Raw genomic sequence first — 7,185 nt, 5'->3', positions numbered from 1 at the left:
AGGGGAGCACTCATGAAAGAGCTGGGTGTGGCTTTGGGGGTACCTGGAGAGGTCCTCATGATGTTGGAACCGTTCACTGTGCTGCCTGGTGGTGGCCCCAGACTGGGGGGAGGCTGAACACAAACACTGAGTACAAATGAATACAGAGATGGCTTAATAGGATTGGTGGATTATGTCAACTGGTACTGTGAGCCAAACCCGAGATGACTTTCTGGGGTTTCACCAGTTCCCCTACAGCACTTTGGCTTATCTAAATAGATGAGGTTGCCTGAATTATGTTCTCGGCTATAAAGACAAGAATTTTCTGTGATGCCTTAAAAAAGGTACTACTGACCTGAACACAAACACTGAGTACAAATGAATACAGAGATGACTTAATAGGATTGGTGGATTATGTCAACATCAGGATCCTGTTTGTGATACTGAGTATTGTGGTTTTGCAGGATGGTGCTGCTTCGAGAAAGTAGACGAGTTTGAGATCTCCGTATAGTCGTCCCTTGGTATTGTGGGAGATTGGCTCCAGGACCCCCAGACCAAAACCCTCAGGGGCTCAAGTCCCTTGTAAAATGGTGTAATATTTACATGTAACCTCCACACATCTTGCCATATACTTAATTATATCTAAGTTGCTAATAATACCTAAAACAATGTAAATGTTGTGTAAATAGTTGTTATAATATATTGATTAGGGAATAATGGTAAGGAAAAAGTCTGTACCTGTTCACTATGGACACTTACCCTTTAGCAGTCCAGCCCTGACCCCTGTTTTAGCTGAATTTGTTTTAACTGTGGCTCCTTTAAAAAAAGGGAGAAAACCCTGCCCCACCCTATGCTAGGGCCTGGGACTATTCCCTGAGGATGTTTATACCAGACCTGGCACATGACACTAGTTTCAGTAAATTGGAGATAATGATTCATGAAATACTTGAAGCAAATTTTAGATAATTCTCACACATTGAATGTTTTTTCTGTTATTCGTATTCCAGCATAGATGAAAGCTCTCCAGCCTGGCTGATTGGCCCAGAACAGCTCTGCTTTTGTATAATTGCCCCTAGCATCTATGTGGAAAGCCTTTTGTGTTTTGGCTGTCAAATTGCCTTTTTTTTTCTTTTCTTTTTGAGACAGAGTGTTAGTTTGTCACCCTCGGTAGAGTGCGGTGGCGTCATAGCTCACAGCAACCTCAGAGTCCTTGGCTTAAGCGATTGTCTTGCCTATGTCTCCCAAGTAGCTGGGACTATAGGCACCCGCCACGATGCCTGCTTATTTTAGAGACAAGGTTTTGCTCTTGCTTAGGCTGGTCTCAAACCTGTAAGTTCAGGCAGTCCATCTGCTTCAGCCTCCCAAGTGCTGGAATTACAGGTGTAAGCCACTGTGCCCGGCCTTTTTTTTTCTACCTTTAATTGCTTGAGAATTTTAAGTCATGGCCTCTATGGATGCATAATGTTGAAATTTTCATTTTAAAGTTTATATCAGCCATTTTCCTTGCTTCTTAGGCTTGAGGGCTTTCTAAAATAAAATTTGTCTTTTTAAAATTAGCTTTTAATTTTGGAGTAATTTTAGATACACAGAAAAGTTGCAGAGTTAGTATAAAGAATTCCCATTACTCCTCACCCAGTGTCTCCAATTGTTAATTTATATCAGCACAGTGTGTCACACACAACTAAGGAATTGACTGTGTGTGGTACGTTACTGTGAACCAAACCCGAGATGACTTTCTGGGGTTTCACCAGTTCCCCATTAACATCCTTGTCCTGTTCCTGCATCACTTTGGCTTATCTAAATAGATGAGGTTGCCTGAATATATTTCAGGCTATAAAGACAAGAATTTTCTGTGATGCCTTAAAAAAAGAGAAAAGAATGCTGAGGTAGAGTTCTTTGGAGATTCTATGCAGTCACTCTGATGTGGGTGAGAGAACCTCCCTACCTGACCCCCAGCAGACTCTACTGCAGAGCCATGCGGACATGGCTGGGAACTGCAGGCTTGGACAAGAAGGTGATTCAGGATTTCAGATAGCGATGGGTTTAGATAACCAATACCAACACTTCTGAACAACCTTGAAATATATTTGGGGCTCACAAATCAAAAAATAGTATTTTAGTCTAAAATTTATATGTAGAAATATACTGTTTCCTAATTTATCGTGGTAACTTGTATTTTATTTATTTTTGTTGGGTTTTTTTTTTTTTTGAGACAGTTTTAGTCGCCCTTGGTAGAGTGCCGTGGCATTACACTCACAGCAACCTCAAATTCTTGGGCTCAAGCGATTCTCTTGCCTTAACCTCCCATGTAGCACCCACAACGCCCAGCTCTTTTTAGAGATGAGGTCTTATTCTGGCTCAGGTTGGTTTTGAACTCATGAACTAGGGCAGTCCACCTGCCTTGGCCTCCTAGAGTGCTAGGATTACAGGCTTGAGCCACTGGTAACCTCTATTTTAAATATTTTAAAATGAGTTTGATATAGGGAGACAGGAAGACAGAGGGCAAGGGAGAAAGGACCAAGCAGAAGTCAGAGCGGTTTTGACATGGAATTCAGGGTGAAGTGGCAGTGTTGGGATTAAGATGTGCTCTCAGGCCCATTTTAGAGCTATTATTTTGATCACTTAGGTTGTCATCAGTAGTAGGGAGAATCTGTGGGCCTGTGAACCTGTAGCTGATCTGAGCTGGATCTTTGTGGTCAAGGCACCACCTGGTGGCAGTATGTGGACTATGGGTTGGGAGGCTATTATGTCTTATTGTGGAGTCTGGTGTGTTTCCTACCCCCTTGCCACCTTTTGAGGGGAGGTTTGATAAATCATTCTTAAGTGACAGAAAAATGTCCAAGCCAACAAATTGGAATTCTGTTTTTTTTCTGATTCAGCTCATCCAAAGGTGAGATTCAGATGCTGAATGAATGCTACCTAATTTCCATAGTGATGGGCAAGTGTTCTTTGGGATAGTAGTTCTGTTATGATGTCACAAATATAAGTCAATGGGAAGAAAGCTGAACATACACATAGGCACCCTCCATGAAGGAAAAGGGGGCGTAGGCCTTAAGAATATTTTGTGTTTCTAAAAAGTAGATATTTTGTACCTTCTAATATACATGTAAATGTATGCCTTTAATAATTGTCAAGATTTATTGGCAAAAGGATTACATATCATAAGTAATAGAAACTGTCTTCTATTTTATTTCTGGGTTTGATATGCATATTTTGTATGGCTATTATTTTTTCCATAGACATTTCACATATCCAGGAATTGTCTGAGGCATTGCACATTGTACTTGATGTTTGACAGATGTGTCCCAGACTTATTTCAGATATTTATGTGTCAAAATTAGTCCTGGTTGGGCAGAGTGGCACACACCTGTAATCCTAGCATGTTGGGCGGCTGAGGCAAGAGGTTTGCTTGAGGCCAGGAGTTTTGAGGCTCCAGTGAACTGTGATGGGACTGTTCCTCTCCAGCTTGGTGACAGAGTTGGGACTTTCTCTCTCTTTTATTTTTATTTATTTTTTTGAGACAGAGTCTCACTATATCACCCTAGGTAGAGTGCCGTGGCGTCACAGCTCATAGCAACCTCTAACTCTTGGGCTTAAGTGATTCTCTTGCCTCAGCCTCAAGCTGAGTGATTCTCTTGCCTCAGCCTCAAGTTTAGTGCCTGGGACTACAGGCACCTGCCACAACGCCCATCTATTTTTTTGTTGCACTTGTCATTGTTGGTTACTGGTCCTGGCCAGGCTCGAACCTGCCAGCCTCAGTGCATATAGCTGGCACTGTAACCACTGTGCTGCGGACACCCAGGCGATACTCTTGTCTCTTAAAAAAAATGCTATAGTTCGTGTTTGGCCAAATCAGAGTCACCATGTCTTAACAAAATTTCAGCAGTAAGTGTGGATATGCCAATCTCACACATTTGTCTTGATGATAAAAGAAGGCAGTCTTTTTGTTTATGCTGGAAGCCTCTACAGTTTTTTTGTGGCATTTGACTACTTTAATCATTTAACTAGTCCACAGATTTTATCTCATCTTGATTAAATTTTTAAATCCTCTTGTACAGCTACCTAATTTGTGAGGAACATTAAAAAACTGGATATTCTTGAGCAGCGCCTGTGGCTCAGTGGATAGGGCACCGGCCCCATATACTGAAGGTGGCGGGTTCAAACCTGGCCCCAGCCAAACTGCAACAAAAAATAGCCGGTATGTTGGGCGCCTGTAGTCGCGGCTACTTGGGAGGCTGAGGCAAGAGAATCATCTAAGCCCAAGAGCTGGAGGTTGCTGTGAGCTGTGATAGTATGGCACTCTACCGAGGGTGACAAAGTAAGACTCTTGTCTCTAAAAAATAAAACTTGATATTCAGCCCTGCAGGAGCTAGACTTAAATTGCCTTAAGCAGTTGACTGGGGGCTTCACAGGACCTGCTGTTGTCTGGGCCCTGTTCCTCATGTGCACAGTGGACCAACCAGCCACTTCTTGCCATTTTTCACTGAACTTGATCACTTTCTCTGGGTCAGGTGGGTGGAAAGGGTCAAATTGGCCAAACCAACATGAATGTTAATTTGGATGTAAAAGGTAGGGTGCTGTTCAGGAGATTTGAGTTCAACTGTAGACCTCTACTCAGTTTGCTTTATAATTCACCACCATTTAGACTGCTTACATTTACATATCCAAATTTTAGAATGGATGTGTATCTTGTACATAATGTTCTGTTACTTTTCTCCTTAAATGCTTTTAAACTATGTTCTGTAGCAGTTGTAGTAGGATAGTACCAAATATACTGCAAGCAAACTGCTTCTGCAGAACCTATCAGTAGGTTCTTATATACCCTCCCAGTGTTCTGTAGAACCTTTTGAATTTTGTAAAGGAAATAAGAATTTATGTATTTCTGTTCACTCTCACCCTTTATTTTAAAAAAAAGTTGCTTGGGCAGCACCTGTGGCTCAAAGGAGTAGGGCACCAGCCCCATATACTGGAGGTGGTGGGTTCAGACCTGGCCCCGGCAAAAACTGCAAAAAAAAAAAAAAAAAGTTGCATGTGTTACACATTACTTGTTATCTTTTTTTCTTTTCTGAGACAAGAGTCTCAAGCTGTCTCCCTGAGTAGAGTACCATGGCATCACAACTCATAGCAACAACCTCAAACTCTTGGGCTCAAGCAATTCTCTTGCCTCAGCTTCCCAAGTAACTGGGACTACAGGCGCCCGCCACAACACCCAGCTATTTTTTTGCTGTGGTTGTCATTGTCATTTTAGCTGTCCCAGGCCGGGTTCAAACCTGCCAGCCTTGGTATATGTGGCCGGTGCCTACCCACTGAGCTACTGGCGCCGCCCTTCTTTTTATCTTTTTTTAACTAAACATCTCGGGGAGGTACCATATAGGTACACTGACATTCCACTGGTGGAATGTACCATAATTTATTTAATAAGCCTTGGTAGGCTCCCCCCCCCATAAAACTGTACAAATGGTGACTTGATATATATAGTCTTATAAGATTGAAGTGTATCTGAAGACCTGGTTTTTAGTAGCCTTCTTAACATGAGTTTTACTTAGAGAATTGGAGCTAGTTAACCAGCAAGAATAATTTTTTCCTTTCTGTTTTGTCTCTTGAGTTCCTTTTTTTTAACCACCTCCTGCAATTTTTCTTTAGGCTGTAATGGTCAAGGTACCAGGGACCTTAGAAACATGGGTTTGTGTTTAGAGGAAATGTAGTAAGAAGAAAGTGATCTTAAGTGTTTTCGTCTTAAATGTTTTGTGTGGCAGTATCTGTTTCTTGCTGTTTTGACCTTTTTGGGAGCGGGGCACATTGTCGTTAGGAAATACTTAGATAGGTTTTATGATGTAACCTGGTAGTTGGGATTTTGGAAAGTCCTGCGGGGAAAGAAATGACACTGTCCGTGGTGCTGAATCAAATTGCATGCTGGTTGGAATAGCAGAAAGGCTTGAAACATGAAGGCCATTCACACACACCTACCTTGCTGTTTGAAAAAGGACCTGTCTCCTTTAATTTGTATTGGAGAGTCTGATGCACCCTGGAAAGCTGAGTGTGTAGGCATCGTGGGCCAGCCCTGGTTCTGCCATGTCAAAGAATGAGTAAATTTAATTGGGAAATGCTAAACTATTTAAACCCTAAAGTATTTCTGTACTTTTTCAGTGGACCCGTGTTGTGTCATCTTTAGAGAAAATTGGAGTTTATACCTTGTTTGTCATTTATTACTTGAAGGGTTCTGTTACATGTTTTTAAAGCCTGATTTTTAGCAAGATTATTTCCTTTTTTTTTTAGACAGTTTCACTGTGTTGCCCTCAGAGTGCTGTGGCATCACAGCTCACAGCAACCTCAAACTCTTGGGCTCAAGCGATTCTCTTGTCTCAGCCTCCCAAGTAGCTGGGACTACAGTCGCCCGCCATCTGGCTTTTTTTTTTTTTTTTAAAGCAGTTTTTGGCCAGGGCTGGGTTTAAACCCGCTACCTCTGGCATATGGGACTGGCACCCTACTCCATTGAGCCATAGGCGCTGCCCAGCGCCTGGCTGTTTTTTTGGTTGTAGTTGTCAATTGTTTTGTTTGGCAGGCCTGGGCTGGGTTTGAATCTGCCCAGCTCCAGTATATGTGACCAATGCCCTAACTGCTGAGCTACAGACACAGGCACCGAACCTCCCCACCACCACCCCCTTTTTTAGACAGAGTCTCACTCTGTTGTCCTGGATAGAGTGCTGTGGTAACGTCACACCTCACAGCAACCTCAGACTCTTGCTCAAGTGGTCCTCTTGCCTCAGTTTTTGTTTTCAGTGGAGATGGCGTCTTGCTCTTTCTTAGACTGGTCTCTAACTCCTGAGCTCAAGCGCTCCATCCGCCCTGGCCTACCCAAGTGCTAGGATTACGGTGTAAGACACCATGCCTGGCATTTTTCGAATATTTTCCATATTCTTTTTATAATTATACTTTAACTGTCCAGTGACACTGTGAGGATGACAATTTGATGTTTTCCATGGCAAAATTATCTATAGTATTGAATTTAAACTGTTAGGAAATATATTGCAAAATAGGTTCTTAAATCCAAGCTTATTAGCTATTGTAGAATTAGAGCTATGTGAGAAATTTTACATACAAATTCTGTGCAGAATAATCAAGTACTGCAAATGAATCGATTTATAGTGTGCTGCAGCACGAATTCATATTCCATTTGACATCTTTTTTTTTTTTTTTTTTTTTTTT

Source organism: Otolemur garnettii, unplaced genomic scaffold (assembly GCF_000181295.1).
Source record: "Otolemur garnettii isolate 467f Iridium unplaced genomic scaffold, OtoGar3 scaffold00232, whole genome shotgun sequence".
Taxonomy (NCBI): Eukaryota; Metazoa; Chordata; class Mammalia; order Primates; family Galagidae; genus Otolemur; species Otolemur garnettii.
This window is presented reverse-complemented; position numbering follows the sequence as displayed.